Here is a 14805-nt window from a genome sequence, read left to right as displayed (position 1 = left end):
GTTGGTGGTAATTGCATCTCCTAAATGCCCAAGTCGCATTTAGGAAATGTTTTGTGCATCAGAATAGGAATTCCCTATTTGCAATTTCCTATTCTGGGAATCGCAAATTGAGATTCTACAAGATAGAAATCACAATTTGTAATTCCTTAAGGGTCTTTGTACATGCCGTTTTTAATTTCTTAACTGCCCACAATGCTAATTTGGACCATTGAGAAATGCAAAAGGGCTTTGAACATCTGGCCTTATGCTTCTCCACTGTACGAAACAATACTCTATTGCAATCCACTATACACCACTCCATGCTACTCCACTTTATGACACTACACTCTATGACACTCCTGTGTAGGACACATTCCACCACTGCACTGTACAACACCATACATAATGACACTCTACTCAACAATAGTAGACAGTACGATTTCAAACACATTTTTATTCAAAATTAAAAAAACTTTGAAATTCAATAAAAAAAATAAAGGTTAAAGTTAAGTTGTAGTTTGGATAGTTCTTTTCATTCTTTCTATACAAACCCAACTTAAACTATTCAAACATTAGACATTCTAAAGTTATCGTTACAACGTATAATTTAAGTTGTGCACTTCCATGCAGTCATAAACCTCACTCGCCACATTACAATAACTATATCTTGACACTCTACAATGCATGTAATTTAAGATAATATAGGTGTTGTTATCAATGCTATCATTTCATTTCACATATAATATGCGAAGTTCTAACCAGTGCATGGTAGACTGGTAAGCTATAATTATTGTAGTGCGGCGAGTGAGGTGAGAAGACTGTGTACAAAGGCATGCATCTTATAGCAAATGGAAGGTGGTATTTAAGTTACAATTTTCACTGTAACTGATAACAATTGGCAGTACAAAAAACAGCAAAATTAAAGGAGACAATCAACATCGAACAAAACTAGTCATGGAACCTTCTGCAACTCACAGCCTGTAATTATGCATTCACAAACAATAAAGAATGTCAGCTCAAATTGAGAATCTGTGGACCTTATCATAATAAATATTCCTAATGAGGATTTAAATAAAGCAAACGTGTAATGGGAACAGGATTTGAAATTTTTTAAGGGGGTACAAATACGAGCATGGTTGCTGAACAAGAACGTCATCATTGTGGGTTGTAAAGTTGTAAAACTGCTGGAAACCCAGATATACAACATGGAGCTATGGGGAGAACCTTAACATTAAATGAATCCACACAATCTTATTTTATTTACATCACTTTCCTTAGCACAGTGTCACACTGGGAAAACATTTGTTAATATTTTGCCCTCTCTCATGATTATCCCTGTGCGAAATTAATCATGTTGGTTAAAGAATCCAAGACTACATATAGGAAAAGCACATGCAGTGATCTTGAGTTTGCTGCTTGGTGAGCTGGCCCTTCCTCTCTGCTTGTCTTCACAGAATGCAATGATGTGTATTTAATACTCTGCCTTTCTGTTTGACCTCTTTCCCTCCAGATCTCTCGTCTGAGCCTCTAAAACACTTGACCATCCCTTCTCTGAATCTTTTCTTCCTTTTGAAAATGTGTCCAACATCTCTTTCTGAAATGCAGGGGTGGCTCCTCCACTATGGCGGAGGAGCGTTGCACACCTAGCAGCAGCAGCTGCAAACCTTTTACAGGAAAACAATAATAAACTATGTGTGTTATTGTTTTCTTGTAAAAATGCAGAGCCACTGGCTGTGGCGAGCATGGAGGTGGAGTGCACAGCACTCTTCCTCAGTGTGCATGTATGTTTGGCTGGCCGTTTTGGGCTGGCCAAACACAAATGCACACTAGGCTCTCTCTGCCATACGTTGCCGGGTTGGAGACAGCAGGCAGAGACTTCCACTCTGCCTTGGAGCATCCTTGATCCAATCCTAATGCTGCTTTCATGGAAGAAGTGTTAGGATTGGATGCAAGGTAGGCTGGGAGCCTGTGCCTGCAGTGGAAGACTGAGGATCGGTGCAGCAAGAAAAGTATGTTTTTTTTTTATTATTATTTTTTTTTTGTCCCCCGCCACGTGCCACTCTGCCCCATTCCCCTCCTGCGAGCCACTACTACTGAAATGTATTTCTTCTACAGACAAAGCTTAGAGGGCACTTGAGAAAAAATATGCCCATAGATTTTGCAAATCCTTTGGCTGCTTAAATTGCTCATAGTAAAAATGTTGTTCTAATTATGTGTTCAGTTTGTGGAAATGTTCTGACATAACCTTCTGTAAATATTTATTCAAGGCAAAAATATTAATTTTCCTTTGTTCTACTTTGATTTAAATCAAATCTCTGGGTGTATCATTATGCTGACACTTAAATGTGACTTCCTCCATAAACTGTCAAGAACAGCAAATATGTAGTTTCTTATGTTTCATCTTCAGTGAAACATTTTCTGACACCTAATGACTTCACTTCAAAAATATTGATAGGCACGAATAGTATCAAAATATTTGTGATCTTAAGATGTCAAAAATATCGTGGGACAGGATATTTAAGGGAAGAAAATAATTTGTATGACTTTTACAAATATTTTTTATAAAGTTGTATTTAAAATCGTTTTTCAATTATTTTATTTAGTTCCATTAGTTTTTATTATTATTTTAATATTAGGTACGTTACTTATTTTAGTGTAGTTTTTTATGGTTTGGTGATATATTTAAAAGCTTTTATATTATTTACGTGTTTGGTGGGTTGTTGGGATCATAGAGGAAAAGAGTGGGAAGTTTCTTAAATATTAAATATTTATTTTGCAATTGATTTTACTTTTTGCATAATTTGATTAATTTGATTATTCACTACGTAGTTTAATCCATTTTTTAAAAGATGCTTCATACTTTTTAAATGTTGCTTGATTAGTGATGTATTTAATTGTTTTTAATAATTTGTACATTAATTTATTATAGTATGCATTAGAGTTTTTAAATAAGTATTAACGTTGTTTTGATTTTTTTTTAAATAATATGAATTGCTTTATATTATTCACTTAAATTGTTTTTGTGGTTATTGGAATTGTTGAGTAAAAGGTTGGGAAGTGTGTTAAGTAAATTTTTATTTATTTAACTGATATAATTTTACAATATTTTATGTATAATTTTATACGTTAATTTTGTGCTTTTCATCTTTAATCATTTATACAAAATATATAATAGTAAAAGTAGTGTTTTCTATTTTATATGTATGTATTTTATTTATTATTATTTTAGGATTGAAAAATTTAATCTAAGTTTTCCAAAGTTCAACACTTTCCCTATTCATGCTTCTGTTGAAGCTGGAACAGAAAATCTGATCTCCCCCCCAAAGACCTACCCTTACCCTACTGTTCCTCATGTTGAAATGGGAATAGTAAATCTGTCCCCACCAAAGTCCAACTATTTCCCTAATGTTGCAAATGTTGGACTGGGAAATGTAAATCTGACCTCCCCAAAACCCAGCACTTTACCCACTGTTGCCCAGATTACAGTGCAAATAAATCCCTCCAAAGTCGTACACGTTCCTTAATATAGTCCTATAGCCTAAAGTAAAGGCCTATACTGGCCATTAAAGCCCCACTCCAGCATTAAAGGCCCGAGCTAAAGGAGAGGGCTTTTAACAAAGAACAGGACTTTAATGCTGGTATAGCCCAGCTAAGGAGGGCTATAAGGCTATTAGAGCATTCTGTCACTAGAGAGCAGAATGTTCTAATAAATAAAACAAAGACCGTATTGAGCCTGAGGGGATTAAAATCCACTCATTCTCTGTGATGCCTTTGTTCACAGCAACAGAAATTTTACAAGTTAGTTTAAGGTATTTTTTTTATTATGTGGTAGTTTTAATAACAATATTGTTATTTTGTTTTATTTTAATATTTTTATTGCACACTTTTAATTTTAGTATACTTCACAATGTGTTGTTTCTTATCAAAATTAATTAATACTGATGTTTACTTATTGTTTTGTTTAAATAATTAAGCTATTTTTTACATATCATTTTAAAATATAGATTTTTATTTTATGTTTTTAAGTTATACTTTTTTATGTTTTTGATACTACAAGAGTATTATTCAAATATAATATTTGTAAAGTTAATATAATTTATAACAGGTCAAATATATAGGTACCTGTTTTATGATAATAATGTTGTCTTTTATATTTAGCCAATGCTTTTGACTTTACATTCAAAGTATGTAAAATCAATATTGTTATCCTCAACTTGTTTTGCAATATTTTTGTCATCACTTGTGGGAGAAAATCTCTTATACCCCTCCTAAGTGAGGCTGGTTCACTTCCTTTGAAATATATCTTCCACTAATGCATCCACTTTTAGGTGCAGGTGTGAACAGTAGAATTTAATCCTTCACTGAGCACTGCGACTTTTTCTGTTTTACGGGTTACATTGCCCCGGTATATCAAGGGCACACCAAGTTACGTTTGTGCCCGGCCTAAACAGGGACAGTGTGTCTGATATGTAATTTGGGTTCAGATAGATATATCATGTCCAAAAAATGTTATCTGCCTCTAACAAACAATATTGCAAATTACATACAACGGAATGCCATTCTGTTCAATAAACTAACAATTCTCAACCATCTTCAAAGTATTCTCCGACACCATGAATGCACCACTGAGCGGAACATATGACATTTCTTTAAAGGGAATTTTTGCATAATAAAAAAATATATGTACTAACTCTAGCTGTAGCTGTTGAAATACGAAATTAGTTTTTCATTAAACTTCTGTTAATATACAGAACAGAAATTTATGACAAAATAATGTGTAATATTTATACATCCCTTAAAATGCAGTCGAGGCAAGTCTATTAAATCTGGGTCCCTCATGCAAACGCTGGCACGAATGAAATGTCATTATCTAAGTCATGCCCTGGGTCCCTAAATCAAGATTGAAATCTTTCGCACAATTCAAATATTATCTCACCACAAATAACACATAGCAATGCTAATCTAAATGGGAACAGAGCTCCTAATTAGGAGGGTTAAGTGGGCAGCTGAAAAAAAATTAAGCTAATTGCTTTTTGAAACTGATTTTCTCTGTTCAATTCCCAATCGATTTTACAAACATCTCTAACTGAAATGGTACCGCCAAAGAAAAGAACAAACATTTTGTTCCACTGGATAATTTGAATTTTAAAGGTGCCTAATTACATTTTAGCTGCGTATATAAGTTTATAGCAAAAGTTGTTGCTGGGCTTTTACTAGCTGTAGCTTGCTTAAAGTCTTTCAGTGGAGGACATGCACAATTAAAAGGTGCCCTCCGCAGCTGGTATGGCATTCTAAAGAGAGTGATGCCCACCATACTCAGTAATCAATGCTCCCGTGATCAGGAGCGCTAAATTCACTATATCTTTGGAGAAATTACATTGCCAGGACATTGCAATGCAATGCAAGCAAAATGTAAAGTAATTGCATACTTGATGTGTTCTGTCCTTTGTGGGGTGCGGTGGTAGCACTTAACTTGGGACACTAATGTGAACAAGGTCCCAGGTCCCAGGCATTACTGACCGTCTGATGCAGAGACTGCAATCCACTATTTCACTTGTAAAATAATAAGTACATAGGTTCAAAGTTTTGCTCACAAACCCTCAGACAGCACTATTAAATCTCCGGGTGCCGAATACCAGGGCTGCTTAGTCTTGCTTCAACCTCATATCTATTTCAAGCACCACCAGACTCTCCTTATCCCTTTATCCCATTCTTGCAGGTTCTTTAATCCCTACTTTCCCCTTTAATTACCCACTAGGTAGTTAGTTATTGTTAGGTCTGGTTTCTACAGAAAATGCCTTTTTTGGATTTGCTATTTACTTTGCCGCTGTTTGATGTATCTTCACAAAACTTTCCAAAACAGTGCTCTTTTTTCACTTGTTTTTTTGTGGAAAGTTTCCAGATGATCCGTCAAGCAGGGGCCAAGAAAAAGGGGGAGAAGAAGTCCCAAAAAACTAAGGCCCATATTTATACTTTTTTAGCACTGCATTTGCGTCGTTTTTTGACGCAAAATCGGCGCAAACTTACAAAATACAATTGTATTTTGTATGTTTGCGCCGTTTTTGCGTCAAAAAGCGGCGCAAATGCGGCACTAAAAAAGTATAAATACGGGCCTAAATCCGTATGCATTTTCCATAGAGGTTTTAGAATGTGATATTTTAAAAAAACGGCTGAATGGAATTACACCAAATTTAGCGAGAAGCTAGATCATGGTCCAGAAAGCATGCTTTGTTGATTTGGTGTGAATGCATCCACTGGTTTTTGAGTACAGTTGTATATCTGGACGGTTTGTTTTAAGCCCCACAAGCTCAGCTGAAAAAAATAGAGTGCTATGATTAGCGTATTTTTTTTTTACCATGGGCCTACTAGGAGTGATCACTCTGATTGGCTCTTAGGAAAATGAAAAAACATGTTCCTTCAGCCATTACAGGACTTGGGGACTTAGGGCCAGAAGTATGAACAAACTCCTCTGCGAATCGCAAATAGTGATTTTTAGGAAATCGCTATTTCTGAGTCGCAATATGCAATGTAACATATTTGCAAATCGGAATTAGCGATTTCTTAAAAATCGCTATTTGGGATTTGCGAGGCCCAAATACCGAATCGCAAAAAAATTGCGATTTGGTATTTGAAAATCGCAAATTGCCTGAACGCACACCTGGCAGATCCTGATGACATCACAAGCAGGAAGTGAGTCATCCCAGGCAGTTTGCAGGTGCCACACCCAAAGGAGCAGTGAGAGAGACACAGCCCAGCCACAGGGAGCAAGTCTGTGAACAAGGCAGGACTGCACATCACCATGGAGAACTCTGCACATGGAAAGGAGAAGGGAGAGAGGAAAAGAAAACTCAAGTTCAGTGAGCAGGAACTGGAGGTGCTCACTGAGGAGGTGGTGAGGAGCCATGACCGGCTGTTCGGGAAGAGCTCACTCCAGGTCCCTGAGAGTGAGAAGCGCAAACTCTGGGCGGACATACAAACAAAACTCTGCGCAGTGGGGGTTGCGCAGCGCTCAGTGGAGGAGATCAAAAAGAGGTGGTACGACCTGCGTTCCCGTGTCAAGGAGAGGGTGGCCAAAAGACTACAGCAGGCAAGGAGCACAGGAGGCGGACCATCCACCGAGACACCCTCCACCCCGATGGAAGACCTGGTTGAGTCGACACTCCTGCCAGAAGCTGTCAGTGGGGTCACTGACATAGACACATCCGGCACACCAAGCACCAGTAAAGGTAAGTGCAATATTGAAATGTAACCCCATATGTGTATGTATAAATGCCCCTTAGGAATTAGCAATTTATGAAAAGCATTGTGATAATTAGTCCATTCCACATCTTAGAAGCGGCACAACAATGCCTTATGGGAGTGGTAGTCCACAACCCAGAGCTGAAAGTAGCACATAGAATGTAATTGAGTAGAGCGACACCAAGAAGAACACAACACCCACTACACAGTGATATAATGTAACTGTACATTTATTACCATTGTGTAACCTTTGGTGATACATACATAAATGACATGCTGCACATTGTCATTGCAGATGGCCCAGGCCCAGCAGCATCAGCATGTGCCATTGTGGGGGATGCTGAAACCCACCCTCCATCAGACTCAAACACCAGTGAGTCAGTGAATATTGCGCCTATCAGATGCAGGGCAAGGGCTGTTCCTCTCCCCAAATTGAGCCAGGACTCAGACGACATGCGTGATGGCGGCCACACTCCTTCCCCGGATGGCAGATCCACTGTAATGCAGGAGTCCCAGCACCAGCGTAACTCAACACCCCGCAGGAGGCCTCAGTATGCAGGCACACAGCACATGGAAGCAGGAGAGGGCCCATCAGTCTTCCGTGGCCTGGAATCCTCTATGCTGAAACTGCAGCGCCTGCAAAATAAGAAGATAACGGCAATGCATAGGCAGATGCAGGCACACAATGCCAACATGTGGGGGCTGCATCAGCAGTTGCAGTGCCTTAATTCTAACATTTCAAAGCTGCATGAGGGACAGATCACAGCTTCCGAGAACACCAGGGAGCTGCCAAATTCAGTGAGGGAACTCTGCACAGAGCTAAGGCACGAAAGAGTCAGCCACCGCAGGCAGGAGAGGCGATTCATGGGCATGTTTGGTGGATTCTGTCAATCGGTCAATCGCTTTGCAACATCAACGGCCCTCATATTGCAGCGTGCTCCGGCCGCAAAGGTGGAGGCAGCGCACAGCAGTAGGGATGTAGCCCAGGGACTGGTCCGGATAACTAATGTGCTGCATACTATGCTGAGTAACTGCTCTGCTACACTCAGTGAACTTGGTCTAGGGGAGACTGAGGACTCATCTAGCCTCAGCAGCGTACCAGTGCCCACTACTGATCCTAGGCGTCGCAGTGCCAGGCACAGCACTGCCACTGAGGCAAATACCAGACGTGCCGGTGAGGCCACTGCGCACTCGAGTAGCTTGTGTGGTGGTAAAAAGTGGCTGTAATGGCCACAGGGGACTGTCTGCTTTTTTTGTTATACAGTAAACTATGAAGAAATAGTGAGACACTGTTAACTACTTATTTTAAGACACTTATGTTAAGGTAATAAAGGTTGTAACTACCAGTACACATGTCAGTGAAGTTGTGTTGTTATTACTTACATCTGAAATAGTTGTGTGTGATGTCTGCACACTGATCCTGTCTGCTGGCTGTAGGGGGAGTATGGGATCATCATCCTCATCTGAGTCTGAATCAGATATTTCCACAGGTATGCCCCTGGTGGTAGCTTTATTGTGCAGGATTGCACATGTGGCCACTATTCTACAGGTTGTGTCCGGGCTGTACTGTAGTGCCCCTCCACTTTTGTGGATGCACTGGAAGCGACTCTTCAGCAGCCCAAAGGTGCGCTCCACCACATTGTGGGTTGCCCTGTGAGCTGAATTGTATCTCTATTCTGCTGGTGTTGTAGGATTGAGGTAGGGCGTCATCATATAGGTGCGCACTGTGTAGGCACTGTCTCCTGGAAGGAACAGAGGGTATAATGAGTAAGTGAGCCATCTGACGTCACAACGCCATCAATGCACCAGTGTGCAGAGGGACAATACCTAGTAGATATCCTTCACCAAACTCCCCAGCTAGCAGTCTTGTGTGAATGCCGCTGTGACGAAAGATGTATGAATCATGTGTGCTCCCTGGGTACCTGGCCACAAGATCCATTATGATGTAGGAGGCATTGCATATCTCCTCTATATTCATTGAATGTTGGTATTTACGGTTGCGGAACACATACTCTGTGGCCGATGGTGGACAGATTGCAACATGTGTCCCATCTATGGCACCTAGGACGTGGGGGAACTGTGCTATCTGGTAGAAATACATTTTTGTCTGCTGTATTTCCTGTGGGGTGTTGGTGAATCTGATGTACTGGTGTATCCTACTCTGCATGGCGTTGATAAATGCATTGAAAAATCTAGAGAGGGCACTCTGTGATACTCCTCCAGCTGCTGCTATGTCCCCTTGATAGCTCCCTGAGGCAAGTAGGCAGAGAGAGCATAATACCTGCACATGGGTGGGTATGCTATTAGTCCTATGTGTTGTGCGCTGCAGTATGGGTTGTAGCTCAGCTATCAAGTCAAGTATCATGGCTGAGTTCAACCTGTACTTCTCAAATATCTCCTCCTCAGTCTTGTCAAAAAGGGTTATGCGCACTCTGAAAATGCGCTCCTGTCTCCTCCTCCCTCTCCTCAAACCTGCCAAGATCCTCATTCTCCTCGCCATGACGTAGAGTGCAGCCATTGTGGAAAAGAGTCTGAGGCATTCTGGGCCTCTTTATATAGGTTGCAGCTGGTTACCTCCTGGTTTCACCTAGTGGTAATCTGCATGTGCAAAAGGTCATTCTGTGACGTGGTTTTGCGTGTCACATTTTGCATCTCGCAATTTCCGACTTGAAATACCAAATCACTAATTGCGATTCGGTATTTCCATGTCGCAAAATGCGAGATGCAAAATGCGACACGCAAAACTACGTTGCTTCGCTAAAAATCGAAATTTTAGCGATTCCTTATTTTTGGGTTGCGAATGCCTTTCATGCATCGCAGACCACGTGTTTGCATTCACAAACGGCCAAATTTTGCGATTCGCACAGTTTGTAAATTCAAAATGGTTTGATACATCTGGCCCTTAGTTCCCTGTCCTGAAATTATTTTTTTTTAAACAATGTAAGGGGTAGAATAGGGATACCCTCCCCCTCTAGCTCGTGTGGGGGGGATGTCCCAGAGGGAACCCCTGTAGGGCAAAAATGGAGATTTTTTTTTTTTTTGCTGCAAATCCATGGGACTCCTGCGGGATCGCAGCAAAAGAACGTAAAACACCAGTCGAGAGTGTTTCTTTTACTGTTATGACTACCAAGGTGTGTCAGGGCACAGGTGTCATTATTTAAAAAACAATTGGGATGGGGGATTGAGTTCCGCACCCCCCCTCCCCGAGGCACTTTTGAACCCAAGGTACCACATCCTCAGGACTCAATACAAATAAAAGGAGAGGGGGACATGTGCTCTCCTTCCGCTTGCTTCATTGAGCCCCAGGGACCCCATCCCTGGGAATTAGTATTAAATAAAGGGGTATCATGCAGCCGCCCTTTGCCCAAGTCACTATTGGGCCTTGGTGCGGGGTTGGAGCTACTTACAGTTATAAAATATTACTTTATGTTAAAAAAAATAGAAGTTCACTGGAAAAAAACAAAGGTTTAAGTGACATTATAGTTAGCACTGATGATTGACAACATCACTGATGGCAACTAAAATGACATGCTTAATGAGAACTTTACTCCTGGTGGGGGTGTGAGTTACAGTCACTTGAAATACTTATAACAAGTGAATTTCATTTTTTTAATATAAAATATTCCATTTAAACTGACATTGTGGCCTAACTATAATATGACAACACTTAACCTTTGTTTTTTTCCAGTGAAGAATTTCTGAGGTTTTTAGTTCGGTCCATGTTTCGATGAAAAAAACAGTTTTTGACTTGCCTATATCTTTGGTGACATATGGTGAATTGTCATGGAATTTTTCAAAAATGGTGTGCCGGTGATTCTTCTTATGCACAGAAGGTTTCAGGGTGATCTGTCAAGTGGGGGCTGAGAAAAGGGGAGGGGGCAAAAAACAAGAATTTCCTATGTTAATTCCCATAGTAGGTTTGAACCGAACCACTGGAAGAAACTGCACTACGTTTGGCAGAAAGATAGCTTTCAGTTCTCATATTACGCGTTTAGTTATTTGGTGTAAATCTGTTCAGTAGTTTTTGAGATATTAAAGGGAAATTAAAGGGAAAATAAATTTGCATATCTAGGGCTGCAGATCCTCCCTGTTGATGAATTTGTGAATAATAAGAGCTCGTGCAGAGAGCTGCAAATCTCTGGTTGCCTGCCAACACTTCAAACACGGAAATGTTGGCACACACATCTTTGGACTCAGCTTCCGAAAAAAAGTGAAAAAAGTAAGATTGACCCCCAGGAAGAAACAAAAATGAAAAAAAATGAAATTGTGACAACATTGCAAATTTGTTGTAAAAATGATTAAAAAAAATAAGTGATGTCTCCTGCGCTTGTTTGATTAAAGCTACCAGGTGGGCTAGGTCCTGGGGGCATGTTTAAAGTACATGAGGGGGTGCATGGGGCCTTCCTCATAGGGCTAACGGAAAGTTATACATTTTGTGGTGGGGCACCGGGGGACCCCCCCCCCCCGGGCCCAGGGATTGCCACCTCCCCAGGGCAATTTACTTATAAGAAGAGTGGGCAGTGTGCCCCCCTACTGTCCCATGGACCACCACCTCCCCAACCTGATTACAAAGATGATGAAGGGGTCCATTGTAGTCCCCTAGCCTTGGGGACCACCTCCTCCCTGGGGTTATTTTAACATTGGAGTGGGGCCATGTAGCCTCCACTTGTGGAGCCTATAATTACCCTGGGGACCACCACCCCCCATGGTCAGCTCCTGCTATGTCCCAGGGCACCCAACCTCGGGAGATAGCTGTTTGCTGTGACATGGTGGGAACTTTTACAGGAGTTGGGGAGCTGGCTGGGGCTTAGGGGGCCTTCAGGCTCCAACGCGGTCCTCAGCCCACACTAGATGTGCCCTGCGGGGCACCCAGGATTGATGGCTGAGCCCTGGGGGAGGGAGTCCCTGGAGTTGAAACCGGTTGGGGGAGGGAAGCCGCACGGCTCCCCCTCCAACAAAAGAAAAAAAACAAATGGTGAGGCAGGGCCCTGGGGGACGGGGTCCATGGGGCTGAAATCACCCAGGGTAGGGGGGCCATACTGCTCTCCAACCCTCCAAAAAAAAAGTAACTGGTGAGGCCGAGCCCCAGGGGATGGGGTCCCCAGGGCTGAAATCGGCCAGGGGAGGGAGGTCAGACTACCATCCTACCTCCATAAAAAAAAAAAAAGAAGAAGACAGGGCCATTCTGGCCATCATGCTCATTTCACAGAAATTGAACCTAAACAGGAAGCGCTTACAATTATAAACATAGCAGGTGCCCCAATTAAAGCTCCACTTCAGAAAGGCCAAATAATCTTTACTCCTGGGCTTGGCGAAGGCAAAGCAAGTGTGCTTACTCTGTGATTCTATATTAAAAAACAATCTGAAACCCTTTGGAGAGGTGAATGGATCTTTCATCTATTGGAGTGCAATCAGACACTCTCATACCTAGACATATACTCTCACAGTCAGTTTCACACCCAGACACACCTATTCTCACAACCAGAGAGATAGGCCATGCGGCCGCATGGCCTATCTTTCTGGTTGTGAGAATAGGTGTGTCTGTGTGTGAAACTGACTGTGAGAGTCAGCCGAAGGATGTGCAGTGTGAGGTTGGGTGATTGGCTGCAGAAACTGCCCGCAGATCAGGCCCTGCGACTAACCCCTTCCATGCACAGCCAAAGGCGGTGAGAGGTGCAGGTTGCAATTCTCACCACGCACAGCCAAAAGCCGTTTGCGTCGGTGAGTGGGTTAATGTGTAGTAATGAAAATTAATTTAAGTTTAAAAAAAAAATTTGAATTCATTGAACAAACAAAGGTTACAGGGATGTTATAGTTAGGAAATATAATTTGATTAAAATAGAAATTCGCTTAGGTTCTGAATTTACTCGCATAAAAACACAGACGTTCAGCAGTTGGAATTATTGAATAACTCGCGACCTACCGTAAAAATAAATTGTGCCCTCGACATTCGCTCATGACAACTTTTATAACGTTAAAAAAACAAAGAAATTCACCTAAATACCCAAAGGTTACTGGGATGTTATGGTCACTTCCTAAGGTAACTATAACTCACGCCACTGCCATGCACAGTTTTTTCCTCATTTATTTGACTGCCAATGCTTCATTGATATATTTAATGACGTTATAAAAGTTGTCATGATCGCTGTTATATCTGAGGTTATTAGCAGTGCATGGCGAGGGAGCGAGTTATAGTTACTTTAGTGCTCAAGTAATAGTTACTTGAAATAACTATAACTGCTAAATTTCTAAGGTTTTGTACGAGTAAATTCTGAACCTAACTATAATGTCCCTGTAACCTTTGTTTTCTTAAGTGAATATATATATATATATATATATATATATATATATATATAATTACATTGTATGGTGCTTGATAAAGGCAAGGTTGCATGGTACAAACATTGAGCTGTAAAGGCATGTTAATGTTAAAGGTATGGCATACATGGGAAATAGCTGTCCATAGAACATATTCAGTATTAAAAAGTGGAAATTTCCAAATGGTAATTGGAAAAGTGTGAACAGTGCACTTCACATGCGCTCATCCTACTGCATTACAATGACATTTGACTGAATGCACACTTTCAAATTAGAACGTAGTCTTGCACACAACAACATTCACAAACTGAAAGTGTACAAACTATCATGGATGTGCTCATGGAGCTCACAATAATTGAAATGGATAGTAAAGCCATAACATGAATAAAAAGCGTAACATAACCGGCAAAAAGCTTAAAGTATGTGGAATATCAAAGTTCAAAAAGGTTAAAGAAGCACACTGATGCTCATTTAGAGCACAGAACTATTAGCTTGATGTATTAATGGGCAGGTCGCAAACTGTGAGTTGTGCTGAAAATTCTTGGGACTAGTGCAGCATTTCACAGTGTAACCCAAGAACTAATCAGCTGCATCACAAAATGCATATTGTGTGAGGGTTAAAAAGCCCTTGTCTCATGAATATTGCAGAAGCAAGCCACATTTTGGCTGATGAAACTTCATTGGGTCCTCTTGCATGCCTGCATCATTTTCAGCACTACTTTTTGTCTCCAGAGTAAGCTCACCATCTCTGATTGCTTTCAGTGCACTCTCAGTCAGTTCAGCATCAGACTGCAGAATAGGAGAAGTGTAAAAAAGAAAACAAGACAGCAGGTCTTCTCCATCTATCCACCTAGGATATAGAACAACATCCCCTTGTTCAAAAGGACTGTCTCACTGCTAGTCCAATTTAGGAAACAGTTGAAGGCACACTTTTTTCAAGAACACTACATCACAATGTTGCAACAATCCAATAACCTGCTACCTCTCCTATCACTCAACTATATGGTTGCCTTTGACCCCCTACAGCTCTCCACCATACTTCGGCTAAGTTTGCGCTATACAAATACAACATACATAAACAAATACTTGATGAGAATGCAGGCATCGAGGCCAGTGAGCACCAGCACACCACTATCCCTGCATCTGCCTTCAAATTTAAAATGTTGATGTTCTAAGAAGACGCCCCCTTCCCCCCCAGTCCATCTGACATAATTCCAAAAGGAGAAGCTAGCCCTCAAAGACAGCTCCCTATGTGAATAAGATACCATT

This window comes from Pleurodeles waltl, chromosome 2_2, assembly GCF_031143425.1.
Source record: "Pleurodeles waltl isolate 20211129_DDA chromosome 2_2, aPleWal1.hap1.20221129, whole genome shotgun sequence".
Lineage (NCBI taxonomy): Eukaryota > Metazoa > Chordata > Amphibia > Caudata > Salamandridae > Pleurodeles > Pleurodeles waltl.
Note: the sequence above shows the minus strand (reverse complement) of the source record.